Source organism: Rattus norvegicus, chromosome 8 (genome assembly GCF_021556685.1).
Source record: "Rattus norvegicus strain SHRSP/BbbUtx chromosome 8, alternate assembly SHRSP_T2T, whole genome shotgun sequence".
In the NCBI taxonomy this organism is placed as follows: Eukaryota; Metazoa; Chordata; class Mammalia; order Rodentia; family Muridae; genus Rattus; species Rattus norvegicus.
The window spans coordinates 64,134,917-64,149,911 of NC_141541.1; the positions used below are offsets into that span (position 1 = coordinate 64,134,917).

The following is a 14,995-nucleotide window of genomic DNA, read 5'->3' on the forward strand; positions in this document are numbered from 1 at the left end:
TGGAATATTACTCAGCTATCAAAAACAATGACTTTATGAAATTCATAGGCAAATGGATGGAACTGGAAAATATCATCCTGAGTGAGGTAACCCAATCACAGAAAAACACACATGGTATGCACTCATTGATAAGTGGCTATTAGCCCAAATGCTTGAATTGCCCTAGATGCACAAAACACGTGAAACTCAAGACGGATGATCAAAATGTGGATGCTTCAATACTTCTTTAAAAGGGGAACAAGAATACCCTTGGCAGGGAATAGGGAGGCAAAGTTTAGAACAGAGGCAGAAGGAACACCCATTCAGAGCCTGCCCAACATGTGGCCCATACATATACAGCCACCCAATTAGATAAGATGGATGAAGCAAAGAAGTGCAGGCTGACAGGAACCGGATGTAGATCTCTCCTGAGAGACACAGCCAGAATACAGCAAATACATAGGCGAATGCCAGCAGCAAACCACTGATCTGAGAACAGGACCCCCATTGAAGGAATCAGAGAAAGGACTGGAAGAGCTTGAAGGGGCTCGAGATCCCATATGAACAACAATGCCAAGCAACCAGAGCTTCCAGGGACTAAGCCACTACCTAAAGACTATACATGGACTGACCCTGGGCTCCAACCTCATAGATAGCAATGAATAGCCTAGTAAGGGCACCAGTGGAAGGGGAAGCCCTTGATCCTGCCAAAACTGAACCCCTAGTGAACGTAATTGTTGGGGGGAGGGCGGTAACGGGGGGGAGGATGGGGAGGGGAACAGCCATGTAGAAGGGGAGGGGAAAACCGGGAAAGGGAATAAGAATCGAAACGTAAATAAGAAATAAAGATAAAAAAATTTTTTTTAAAGTGTAGTTATACATTTTTTGATTTTGTGGTTGCAGTTCTACTGATGAGCTAGGGAAATTAATATCTCACTATGAAAAGGCAGTGCAAGAAATTTTAATTCTTTTCATAAAAGAGACAACTTAATCTACAACTACTGTTGATAACTCAAACTAATTAGCGAACGAGTGTCCACAGTACCATCAGCAGCGCTACAGGACTTCTCTGCTGTACACACAGTCTCCAAGTCTGAGAGTGTGCAGTGTCTATTCAAGCCAATGTTTGTAAATTCTGTTCTTATCAAAGGAGCACCTAGAACGCAAGCACAACAGAAGGAGGTCTGCGGGGGATCAAAGAGGCAAACTAATCATCAATCTGCATTTTAACATTCGTTCCGCATTTTAACATTTATCTCATTACTTATTTCCAAGCACATCCTCCTGATTCAGGACATTATTTCTGGATGATCACAGACATCAGTGTATGTGATCAGCAGGTGTGACCTGGTCTCTATTCATGAAGATGACACAGTATCCACAGAAGAGCACCGAGAACTGAGTGTACAGGACAGAGAGCACCCAGCTCTCTTTAAAAGCCATGTGAACACTGTGAAATCTGTGCAGCTCCTCACCTCTCTCTTCCCTAAGGACTCACGTCAAGCTTGATGAATCTACAAAAGCAAATCATGGCAAATCTTTTCTTTAGAGGCACTCACCCCACAAAAGTGTTCTGTGGTGTTTGGGAAGTGCCAGGACAATCTGCTGGACAGTGGCAGTTAGATCCCTGGGGGTTTACGTGTGCCTCAAGAGGTTGTTTCTTAGCATTCTCTACCTACCCAAGGTAGTTTACACCCATGGACAATACATCTCTTACCTTGAACCTGCAGATACCAAGTTAGTGGCTACTTTTATGTCATGCAGGGGGAAAAAAAAACAGATGGGGATGGATATTCTGCTTACCGATCCCAGAAATGAAAACAGTTAACAAAAAAATAAAAGGACTGAGACACCTTGGTCAGCTCAGATATGTGGTCATCTCCTACCACTACCTTCGCACCGTCAGCTTTCCCTCCGTGCATTTTACAACATCGTTTACAATGGCTACAAGTAACTCACTGGCTACTGAGTCTCCCAGTACCTTCAATGTTGCTGCTAGAGTTTCCAAACTCTCCATAAGGTTCCACTGTAGATCTTACACTGCCTCCTGAGGGTTTAACGTTCCTCAGCCTTCTTTTTGTCCTACCTGAAAAAGAAATGAAACCCAACAAAGAGACTTCAACCTTAACGGCATAAAAATAACAGAGGGCAGCTAAGCATTGCTCTGAGCTTCAATAGTTTATCTCATTGCTTGCTCCTGAATCATCGCGGGCATCGGTGTACACTTCACGTAGGCATTACATGGTCAACATAGATAAGGTCAGGATCGACAGAAAAGCACCACAAGTCAGGGTGGCAGCTCAGTAGAACCAAGACGACCAACATCTAAGGCACTTGAAGAACCACATTCATACAATGAAATTTAGACAATTCCTTTTTGCTCTGCTCTTTGCACTAGGACACCGGAAATTAAGAAATATTCATAAGCCTTAGTCTGAAAATACCTAACAATAGAGGTTTAATTAAAAGTACTGGCACCGGGGTTGGGGATTTAGCTCAGTGGTAGAGCGCTTGCCTAGCAAGCACAAGGCCCTGGGTTCAGTCCCCAGCTCCGAAAAAAAGAAAAAAAAAAAAAAAGTACTGGCACCACAGAAATGTCATGACATTTGTTAAATACAAAAACAAAAAAAAAAAAAACAAAAAAAAAAAAACAAACAAACAGAACCCAGCAGCTAGATGCAGAGGGTGCTTGCATGGCCTCGGGCCAGTGAACAGTGATCGCTTGCTTTTCATTCTTAACCTATCACGATGTTTTACAGGTCATGGAGAACATATAGTATCACCTCCAGTGGGCCTTAGCAGGAGAAAATTCTATTACACTACTTACATTGCACCAGAAGCTACTGGAGTACTTACTTTTATGTCATTGTGACTAAATTGCCTGACAGAAGTAAAAAGTAAGATAGGAACAGATGTTCTACTTTAGAATCCCTGACACAAAATATGAGTTTGCAAAAGAAGCGATCGAGGGGCCTTCTGGGTGTACGTGTGAACCACCCTCTGCCACTATCCTCCTGCTACCTTTCAGTGGTTTGTAATTGCTAAGTCCATGGACGTGAGATGACTTCTACATGTCTACCACAATAACTCAGATGCCAGCTCATACTAACCCAGTTGTCACTTGGTGGTTGGCAGGGAAATGATACTTCAACTGATCAACTCTAAATAAACCCTCGACATAAACTGACAGGACAAGATGCCTCCATCACTGTGGCTCAACTCACTGTGTGCACTCCACTACTCGGTGATCATTACCCTTAGCAACCAGACCAGGCCTGCCTATATCAAGAGGCTCACACCAAGTGTGCACCTACCCTGGTCACTCTTTCTTCAAAGACCGGTTTCTACTACACGAGTTGTGTTTCCATTCACTGACTCCCCACGAGCAGAACACGCAATCCTGCTTCCCCTGAACTCAAACCCTCCTTAGCTGATTCCTGGACATGCAGACACACCCTGGTATGACAAACAGCCGTATCTTCAATGTTGCGTGCAGACACCAGATGGGCGGGCTCCCTGTGCTCTTACTTAGCAGTCAACATGGAGACGGACTATCTATCAGTAAGAGGAAATACTTTTAAAGCAGAGTCTAGCTCGTCTTTAAATGTGGCCGGTTGAAAGAAGGTTTGCAACTCGATTTGTAACAGTCCTGATTACCTGTTGGGCCCTAAACTGTGTGTTGCTTTGAGCTCATGATAACAAGCTGAAGCACGTCGCCAGTTCTTACTGGGATCCGTTATGTATGTCTAGATGAAATTCAGTTGGGACACACATGCAGTTTGCCTTTCTTTGCTGGATCTCCTATGATAACAATCAATGCTCGCACTAGGCAGATCAGTTCATTCTGTTTATCATTTTTGTTTCCTGTTTTGTTGTTGTTGTTGTTGCTGCTGCTGCTGCTGTTGTTGCTGCTGCTGCTGCTGTTGTTGGGCACGGTCTCATTGTACAGCCCAGGATAACCAGACACTGTCAGACTGTAAATAACTATGGACTTCCGATACTCTGCTTCTAACTCTAGGGTGCTGAGGTTACGGCTTGAGTGCTACCACTCAGGTTTGTATGGCACTGAAGAGCAAACGGAAGGCCATACATCACAGGTAGGCACTTTACCAGGTGAGCTGTTGTGGGTTCTCTGTCTCTCACACTAGTGCAGGTCTGCACCCGGGCACATGGACGGAAGTGGGTTTTTGTTGTTGTTTTGTATCTCTGAAGATTTGACTTGGACCAGGTACATCTAGGGGCTGGAATGGATCTACAGTGACTAATGGTATCATGATAAGGCAGTAAGTGGAAGTTTTATCTCATACATTGATAGTGGGCTCCGTGTTTGTATACATAATGGTGATCTTGACCCACGTAGTTAGCTCAGTCACTTCCTCTGTGCCTCGGTTGATTCTTCTATGGAGCAGGACACAAAGAAATGGAGCCATTGTACAAGGCTGTGATGAAGTCTGAGCTAATGTAGGAAAAGTATGCACTTTTTTTCCATTGAGAAAATGATGTTAAAAATTGGGTTTAGGGGCTAAAGAGATGGCTCAGCGGTTAAGAGCACTGACTGCTCTTCCAGAGGTCCTGAGTTCAATTCCTAGCAACCACATGGTGGCTCAAAACCATCTATAATGAGATCTGATGCCCTCTTCTGGTGTGTCTGAAGACAGCTACAGTGTACAGTGTACATAAAATAAGTAAATAAATTTTTAAAAAGAAAAAGGAAGGAAGGGAGAGGAAAGAAAGAGAAAGAAAAAAGAAAGGCAGGAAGAAAGAAAGAGAAAGAAAGAGAGAAAGAAAGAAAGAAAGAAAGAAAGGAAGGAAGAAAGAAAGAAAGAAAAATTGGGATTTCTGTCTAAGAGAGATATAAATACATCCTGGAGCATAAGATCTCAAAGTACAATTCTCACAACTAAACGCATGCAGAGCACACATGCTCACAATTTGTTACGTGGAACATCACTTCATAGATTGGTTTGGGGGGGCTTGGTGGGTTTTTTTTCTTTAAATGAAAGTCCCAACAGTCACTGCCAGCAGGTGGTAGAAATTGTACACCTGACAAAAGACGGGCAGTGCTTACACAACTCTTATCTTAAATAGGTCTTAAGAAAATGGCTGCCCAATACATACGATAATGTTTCTTCCTTGGGTCCACCTGCAATTTAGAGAAATGAAACATTCTTAGGTCCAGAACATGGGGAGTTCTACTTCTATAAGTTGTTTTTCCTCTCTTAGTACTTAGGTGATGTTAAGTAGAATGGTGAAGACTAGTCAAGACAAAGATTCTGAATTAGTCATGATTTTGTTGTAAAAACATCTGATCCTGGATACTTTGTGAAAGAACTATTTTTCACACTATTGTTGATTTGACCCAAATCAGACCTCCCTATCACCCTGTAAAGGGTTCCAGATGCTACACTGTCACGTGTTACAAAGAAACTCTGTAACAATCTGGTCTTAGGAGTCCCTTTTAACCTTTTAAAAAGTGCCTCCATGGGGTTGGGGATTTAGCTCAGTGGTAGAGCGCTTGCCTAGGAAGCGCAAGGCCCTGGGTTTGGTCCCCAGCTCCGGAAAAAAAAAAAAAGTGCTTCCATGGCCCATGATCTGTGTGCCCCCCAGCTGTGAAGAACAAGACCACTTTGCTGTGATACAGATGACCACAGATGCACAGTTGAGAGGGAGGGACCTGGAAGCTTCTCTGACAACCCCTGCTCTAACCCCAACCTCTACCCTCTGCCAAAAACTAAGAGCCAAGACAGGAAGTGACCAAAGAGAACTCTTAGTAAGTATGATGGGATTGCTGAAGTGGAGTTTTCCACAATTGATGGCTTCTCGTGGAGGTTGTGGGGAGGAATGACTTGGTTCTATTTAAGGGGCATGCCATGAGAGTTTGACCATGCACCCATGAGTATATAAATAACACAAATTTGAATCGCTTTTTTTTTTAATTTTTGGAGGGAGGGTGCATGGAAGGACTGGGAAGTGAATGCAATCAGAGTGCATGATGTGAAGATCCCAGAGAATCAAAAAAAAATGTTATGTTTAAAAAAGTGGAGGGGTGCCTCCATGCCCCAATTATCTACACTAAGTTTCACGTTTTAAAGGTCTGGTGACCTCATTGTTCCTATAATTGGCATAGGAAGCTTCTGGCACAGCAAAGCTTCGGAAACCTGCTCACAAGATTGAAATCATAGAGCCCTGCAAAAGAAAGCAGAGACAACACTTACAGAAAATACAAATTTTTCATAAATGATAAGTCAGCTAATTTGAAAATATTTATTTGGTGTGTATGCATGCGTGAGTATATGTATGTGTACCTGTCCTAGTTAGGGTTTTACTGATGTGAACAGACACCACGACCAAGGCAACTCTTAAAAGAACAACGTTTAATTGGGGCTAGCTTACAGGTTCAGAGGTTTACTCCATTATCATAGTGGTGGGAAGAATAGTGGCATCCAGGCATATATGGTACTAAAGAAACTGAGAGGTCTACATCTTGATCTGAAGGCAGCCAAAGAGAGGTTGTCATCCACAGGCAGCCAAGAGGAGGGTCTCTTCCACACTGGGCAGAACTTGAGAACAAGAACTCCAAGCCCACCTACACAGTGACACACTTCCTCCAACAAGGCCATACCTCCTAACAGTGTCACTTCCTTTGGATCAAGCATATTCAAACCACCACAGCACCACATGTGTGTAGGAGTTCACAGAGGCCAGAAAAAGATGTCCCCTAGTACTAGAGTTACGGATGGTTGTGAAGAGATGGTTATAAAGTTTCTCTGCCATGTGTCAGTGTAGCATCCAGAACCCTCAACAGAGTGACGGGAAGATCTGATTTGAGCTGAGTCAGCAAAAGTGTGAACCAACCAAAGAAATCAAACCTGAGTTCTTTGGAAGAGCAGCAAGTACTCCTTTTTTTTTTTTTTTAATTAACTTGAGTATTTCTTATTTACATTTCGAGTGTTATTCCCTTTCCCAGTTTCTGGGCAAACATCCCCCTAATCCCTCCCCCTCCCCTTCTTTATGGGTGTTCCCCTCCCCATCCTCCTCCCATTGCCGCCCTCCCCCCAACAATCCCGTTCACTGGGGGTTCAGTCTTAGCAGGACCCAGGGCTTCCCCTTCCACTGGTGCTCTTACTAGGATATTCATTGCTTCCTATGAGGTCAGAGTGCAGCAAGTACTCTTAACCACTAAACCGTTGCTCCAGCTTCATCTGTTATCTTTTGAGTAAAAATTGGACAACTTTAACTATAAAGAGGAACACCTTTAAAAGAAAAGGTCTCCTGAAACATACCCCACAGTGACCAAGTCAGGGGATGACTTGGTACGATTTCGTTTCATTCACTTCTTAAGTAAACACGCTAATACATGTGTTTACATGATTGTTTTTATTATTCCAATATGGTATCTACTGAAAAATAGAGGGATTGTGAAATTCCTCCTCGGGAATACCTTGGAAATATGATGGCCAACTTACCTTCACTGGCCTTGTCAACTCTTCCCTTGGGACTGTGTCTTCTCTTGGGACCGTGTCTTCTCTTGGGACTGTCTCTTCTCTTGGAACGGTCGTCTGGATGTTCTCTGGGGAAGAAATAGAACAAAGAATAACAGCACAAAGTGCCATTTGTAATTGCTCAGGGACCTTTGCTTCACATGGACAAAGATCTATGGATTTAGACAACTGAACTACAACGGCTGAACTAAGTGGATGTAGTTCATTAACAAGCATGATCACACTACTGCTGGACCATCCCTTCCAATGGGAAAGTGGGGGAAGGGAAGAATGGGGGACGAAGATTGTGGCCTCTCAGTAATGAGAGTAATGTCTAAGGACATGGGCACCAACCCATGTTTGACGGGGTGAGCACTAAAATGAATCATAAGGTAACACAAGAACCCTATCATGTCTTCAGGCCACTCTGAAGCCCAGGAAGATGGACACTTTTTAAGGAATTTCTCTAACCTATGTCAATGCCCACAACCTGAAAAATGCAGAATTTTCATTTATCATTAAGCAAGTGGGAATTTAAACTCAGTAGTTTACACAGTGTACTAGAAAAATCGATTTGATAGCAGGTACACAATGTGATCACATTCACCCACTCATCCTTCCAAAACCAGTAAAGTTGCTGAGCAGTAGAAGAAGCTGATGGGAGTGAACTCTCTGATTAGTAAACCACACACATGTAGTTCTGCTGATCTTCCTTTCGTCTGCTTTCATGGTCTGACTGCATGGATACAGATTGGCACGTCCATACTGGGGTGAGCTAGAATGAGGGTCTGAGCCCTGTTGACCACTAGGGTGTTTTAGTCTAGCTCTCTGTCCAGTTGTCGTGAAAATGACACATCACGTCAATATTGGAATGCTATTTTGAGTTGTTAAGCATCACTCTCCCGGGGTGTGCGCTTCATACAATGTCAACACTTCTTAGCTTCACAAATATCCCCAATTTTAACTGACTTCACGGCAAGTATGGAGACTGATTCAAGACTCACAGAACGTGCACATCCAAAGCTTCAGTATCTGTGACCTAACCAAAACCGTGGGTTCTACGAGTTTTCCACATAATGATTAGGGTGAACTCTGATATTCATATAGCAATATGTGCCCTGGTGTCTGTAAGCTCATGAAGTGGATAATGTATACAACTTATATAGACTGGTAGGAACTACACATTATCACAGATGATGGACCCACTTCTATGATAGGGGATAACGCCACAGTTGAATGATGAGCACAGGCCAGCAATTGAACTATCACATGAGGGTCACACATCTGTGTTCCCACCTTGGCCCTTTTGCTTGACTCTCTGCCCCGCCCCCCAGGAGGACAGGAGCTTTTAAGTATTTATACTTTCATCTCTGCCTCTCTTCGAGACAGCAACTAGGGACATACATCTGTGCTGTTGGTGGGTGACTGAATAAACAGAGGCCATTGGGTATAAATCCTCAGGCGTGTTAGGTTTGGGCAAAATATAGTGATGTAGTTCTTTCTCCCAGCTTAGCCAGAACCACAGCTCATGAAAGTCTTGGATTCTAAATTCCAAAGCTATTGTTCTTCTTTGACATACTCCCACTTGGCCCAAAAGCAACCATTTTCATTTCATGCAGACTCGGGCAGAACAAAGCCAGTTAAGAGTTTAAAACTTATGCCTAGGTTGGCCTAATTACACACCCACTGACCACTTCTAAGGTGATGTCAGCATCATTCTCTGGAATGCCCGAATTGCCTGACCATAGTGAATGGAATTCCTGTTTCAATAAGGCAACCCCAGAAAAGTTTAATATTATGTATTAAAACACTTACTATATTAAGACCTGGAAAACCCACTATCTTTCATTATTAATGTATCACAGATTTGAGAGTATCTCCACTTAGCTATTGACAAAGTCATAGGAAGGCCCAGAGCTCAACTCTTGCAAGAGCTCAGAATGAAGGGTGAAGAGTGCTGACCTACGTAACGGACGGAAACAGGCTTAGCTGTTAACATCTTTTTAAATCTATAGGTCTAAACTCAGTACCCTCAATTATCTCTGCAAACAATTCTGATCAATTGTCATGTTCTTATACTAACTGTTGGATATAAAACAATATTAATTTCCCATGTTCTTAATCATCATCTTTACAATTGACCCTGATCCTCTACTTTTGTGTATCAAAACCGACTCCACACTAGAAAAGCAATTATCACATTTGACAATGCTTAGCCCTGGAGGGAAATAGGTTGGGAAATTACCTCTAATGGATACCTCTGGCAATTCAGATAGCCCACAAAATAAATGTTTGCAGTTTAATGGAATATAGAAAGTGCATGTTCCTATGAACCGTCACATAAATGGAAAACACATGCCCATAATTTTCTGAATAAAATATACCTTTCAGGAAAAAGAAGGGAATGTACATTTTTTTAAAAAATGCATACATGTTATTATATAAAGTGCCTCAAAACATCTTCAACATTTTTTGATTCACTCCAATCTTCTGAGATTAGTCATTTAAATACACATAACTAAATCTTATCAAAATACATTTTACACCATACATCTTCTAGTAAGGAAAATACTAACAACATCCACTGTAATAGGAATTTATGCACACATGCGTATACATACACACACACTCAGACACTGACATATACACACACACATACACACACACACACACACACACACACACACACACACACACACACACACACACACACACTCAGACACTGGCTAATATTGGTAATCAACTTGGCTATACCCCAAGGTGCTGGATATTCCTGTGACAGATTTTCTTGATTTGATTGTTTGAATCAGAAAGATCCGCCCCATTTCTGGGCTGCACCTTCTGATGGCAGCCCAGGTAAAAAGCAGGTGGATTTAGAAAAGTTTGCTTTGTGCCTGTTAGCCCTTACTCTCGCTGGCAAGACCACCTGCCCTGTTGCTGCAGCATTTCCTCATTGGTGCTAGAACCAACTTTTGGGGACTCCAGTGTAGTCTGACGATTAGGAATCCTCCAGGACTCCAGTGCCAGACCTAAGTGCTGAGACAACCAACCTTTGGACCCAACCACTACTGGAGTCTCAGGCTTTCAAGCATGAGACAGCCTTTTTTGAACTACCCAGATGTCGCGGTAAAAAATAAAAAGGGCGCAACCGGCTCCTGCGTGTACCCTTGTGCTCGCAATCTCACTAGTTCCGGCTCCAGCGGGCCATTGGAACTAGTGCTAATTGATCTCAGCAGCTCCACGCTGCCCACAAAGTGCTCTCTGACCCAGGCGCGTCGCTGCCACCCCAGTTTCATACAGAGACCGCCTATCTTGCGGCTCTCTTACTGTGGACTCTGCTCGCATTCCCAACATCCACCCCCTAACAGTTATGGTGTAAACTCCCAACAACCCATTAAAATCAAGACTCACCAAACTGTAACCCAACAATCAGATTTATACGTTAAATTCTCAATCCACAATACAGCCACACAATAAACTCACAACCAATTGATAAGGATATAAACCACTCACCTAGATAAGATAAATTTGCCTACAGAAATCCATCCCAACTAACTTGGCAATTCAAGACCACCTGGATCTGGGTCGTCCTTTTCTGTCTCCATCTTGATTCTCCTTCTCTCCCGCCTTACAAAAACTTTGGCTCTGCCTTATTTTTTTACTGTTCAATCATGGCCTTGACCTATCTAGTACCAGCCCTCACCTACATATAGACATCAACCTACACCCAGACAGTAGTATCCCAAAAGCCAATCTTATAAATCCATATATATACATACATTCTATCTATTCTGTTTTAGACAACCCTGATACAACATATATGGAAAGGGTGAAGTCAAATTGCTTTACAGGACAAATATATTTTACAGAAAGTAAAATATTGACCAGACCAGTTGAAGGACATTCAGTGGTGAATATCATACCTTGACATGAACAATTATTTCCCATTTTAATTGTTTACCACAACCAAAATCGAGCAGTGTGTATTATCCCAGGTGTTGATTGAGAAGTCTCTACTGAGATTCAGAACTGAGATGTGAATATATATAATCACATAACCATGGCAACAGTGTGTCACAGAACTGGGAAAAGTGAGGTCACAATCCATACTGTGACATCTATCAGCTGCTACATAGGCAAGTGTGATAATACAAGTTCAAGACCACATTTATAAATAGGTTGGTAAGATGGTAGCGCTAAGAGTGTCATACAGGCCTGATGACCTGAGTTTAATTATCAGAACCCATGGTGAAACTCTCAAAAGCTGTCTTCTAGTATACTATGTACGTTATGTGTGGTTGTCCATCTACATACCATCAATATACCTGTACTACACATACACACACACACACACACACACACACACACACACCACAAAAATAACACTTTTTTAAAGAGGTTATTGTACGTGTTATTTGTATTGGCTTGTGTTCTCATGCTAATTATGTTACCCAGAAACCTGTTTGCAGTGTCCTACATGTAGGCTAAAGGAAGCCTGCTCCCAATTGGTTCTGATTGGGAAATAAAGTTACCAGGGACCAATGGCTGGGCAGGGGGACAGAGGCAGTACTTTTAGGATCTCCCAGCAAGAAACACAGGAGAGCTATGACAAGGGGGTAGGAGACGGACCAGCCAGGAAAATGCAGGAGGGTGAGATGGCTGAAATGTAGGTTCAGAGGGAAAGAGGCCTGGGGGTCAAGGGGTGGTAGTGGAGACCCAGCAGGGATCAGGGCAGCAAAGATAAAATATAGATTTAGTAAGTATTAATGCAGAGACAGCTAGGGTGAGAGTGTGTTAGCCACGTGGAGTTCAGGAGTGGCCCAGCCACTGAGTTAGCTTAGGGCACCCTGTCCAACTACAACATCCAGAAAGTCCACCTTGCACCTGGTGCTGTGTCTTCGCGGTGGCATCATCAAGCCGTCCCTTCGTCAGAAGTACAGAAGTACAACAGTGACAAGATGATCCGCCATAAGTGCTACGCATGCCTGCACCCCCATGCAGTCAACTGCCTGAAGAAGAAATGTGGCCACACCAACAACCTGCGCCCCCAGAAGAAGGTCAAATAGAGCTGGGGCCATACCTGGCCTGTGATCCCGGGACCAAACAAAGCCCCTTCCATCGACTAGAGCAGTTAAAAAAAAGGGGGGCTGGGGAGATGGCTCAGTGGTTAAGAGCACTGACTGCTCTTCTAGAGGTCCTGAGTTCAATTCCCAGCAACCACATGGTGGCTCACAACCATCTGCAATGGGATCCAATGCCCTCTTCTGGTGTGTCTGAAGACAGCTACAGTGTGCTCACATACATGAAATAAATAAATAAAATAAAAAGTGTTTAGCTCCAACACACAAAAACCCCAATCTTAAAAAAAAAAAGCAAGTGTGTGTGTGTGTGTGTGTGTGTGTGTGTGTGTGTGTGTGCGCGCGCGCGTGCACAATACCACTACAGGTATTTAATGTTCCATATTCTTTCCCTAGTAATGCAACTACCAAATCGCATATTTTTGTCTCTTCTGTTGCTGTTACTGTGGTCTTCCTTGTTTAAATTTCTGAATTCACTGAGGAATTGTTCTATCGCTGAGCTACTGCTCAGTTTAAAGGCTGAGCTACTGCTCCCTGAAGAAATTACACAGGTCGTCATTTCCTGAGATCATTCTACTGACAGAGTAAGGGTCTTGGGCAAGAATATAATTATTATATTGCTGTTATAATATTTCACATAACCTTCAACATGTAAAATAAACTGTGTATCCTAGCCACAGAGGCCATCCAGTCATGCAAGGCCATCAAACTCCAAACATTCCTGTGGTCTGCTAATGAAAACAAGCTATAAAAATAAGTGTAACCTTTTCTAAAATAAATGTAAGTGAAATTGTAGGGCATATGTGCTGTATTTATAAATCTGAAAAGGTCCTCTTCCTGGTATTTCCTAATACAGGTCACAGGGCTGTGGATATAAATATCTTGCACATGTCTAGAAAAATAACAGATTTCATTTCAGGGGCTTATCAAAATTCCACCATAAAAACCAAATCCAAAACTTATAAATATGGTGTTAATATAGATGTACCACAATAACACTAAAAATCACTGCATATGGGAAATAATTGAATAGATATAAGGGGGAAAACAATTCTCTACCTATGCATACACAGAGGGTTAAAGGCCTGTTGCTTTAAAATGTACATTTTTATGAATATATATGCATATTTCCCATATAAGTACTGGAGTACTTTATATACATATATTCACCATAAATATGTTAGTTCAAAACACAACCAATCTAGAAAGCATGTTCACATGTCAGGATCCCAGTGTGAAGGAGAAAATGCATGAGGAAGTAGGACAGATGTTCAGGAAATCATGTTCATCTCGTTAAAGGGAAGCCACTGAAGACTATGAGGATCAGCTCAGCCCTGGGCCATCCTGAAACAGTGAGAATGAAGCCAAGAATGTTCCTTCGTGATGCACCCGGCTCACCAGACTAGATGAAGCGTGTGGCTCCTAACAAGGTGACTGACTGTTCCACAGACCCTGCTGCACAGCTGTCCGTTAGACATTTTCAGGGTGCTGGTGGTATGATTCAGTGGTTACTTGCCAAGAGCAAGGCCCCGGTGAAACCCCACACAGGTGTTTCTTTTGACTCTAGTCTCTGTTGACATAAAACTAGTCAGCATACATGGTGTCAGCATGTGGACATCGTACACTGAGGCAGAAGACCGAGTGTGCCAACATCAAGACTGACCTAGTACCATTTCTTGGGACACTGAAGGCACATTGATTATGTGAGGCCTCTCCCATAAGTGACAGGGCAGAGATTTTTCCCTTGCTGGAATTGATACTTTCTATCCTTTCTTCATCTAAAATGGTTCAATAGCCTCACCGTGACCTAGAGGGTGGCATGGTCCTATACGCCATCCTCATTGCATCTCAAGCAACATTTATTTCCACCAAGAATTGTATTTGAAAACAAGTGAAACATGCTCTTGGAGTTGTCTAGTCCTACCACACACGATATTATCTGAGACAAAATACCTAGTAGATTGGTGAAGTGGTTGGTGGGAGCTGTAAATAGAACATCACTAGAAAGAGAAGACCAAGCACTGACCTACAAGATGAAGTAGTTGTTTTGAACTGGTGACCAACAGATGGCGATGTTTCCCACACGCTACAAACACAACACTTAGATCCTGAAAGCTAAAAATACCAGATTACCCACCCACTAAGCAAAGTTAATTCAAGTTGGTGTTGAATTTTAGCAGTCTGGGGGCAGTGTCAGGCAGAGCTCTATGAGTTGGGCTAGCCTTGTCACTACAGAGACAAGCCAGAGCTACATAGTGAGACCCTGTCTAAAACCTAAACAAAACCTTAATTTTCTCTCTCCAATGTCCTTAGACTCCCCTGGTTTAGAGACCTTTGTCCCTGGCTCATTCCAAATCTTACCTGAAGAAAGGGTCGTGGGTTCAGGTTTTGTGTGGAAGGTGAGCCTTGTGAGCAGGACAGCAATCAAGGGAGTCAGAGATAAAGTAATTAACAAGG

At 42.8% G+C, this 14,995-nt stretch overlaps 1 long non-coding RNA gene across 1 annotated transcript in view; it reads right to left on the bottom strand.

The window, feature by feature from the left end:
- LOC501003 (similar to PGC7) overlaps positions 1–11,495 on the bottom strand; it is a 65,124-nt gene extending 53,629 nt beyond the window's left edge. The window contains 5 exon segments of the long non-coding RNA NR_175005.1: positions 1,025–1,135; positions 1,961–2,065; positions 5,098–5,122; positions 7,446–7,549; positions 11,384–11,495. This is a non-coding gene — a long non-coding RNA (similar to PGC7).
- Positions 11,496–14,995: the final 3,500 nt, after the last annotated feature.